A 213-nucleotide genomic window follows, 5' to 3' on the forward strand; every position below is an offset into this window, starting at 1 on the left:
CAAACAACTAGGATATCGTTCACTGTATTAGGACGATATTTCATTTGTGCGTTTTTGTCGTACGCGCGCGGGGCGCGCGCGACAAGATTTTTCTGCATGTTGATTGGATATAGAATAGAGAGATCCGAGGACCTCTCTGTCTTGCACACATTTGTCGTACGACAAAAACGTATAAATGAAATATCGGCCTTATGCTGGATTCACACTAGATTC

The sequence above is a fragment of the Trachymyrmex cornetzi genome, unplaced genomic scaffold (genome assembly GCF_001594075.2).
Source record: "Trachymyrmex cornetzi isolate Tcor2-1 unplaced genomic scaffold, Tcor1.1 scaffold291, whole genome shotgun sequence".
NCBI classification, from domain to species: Eukaryota; Metazoa; Arthropoda; class Insecta; order Hymenoptera; family Formicidae; genus Trachymyrmex; species Trachymyrmex cornetzi.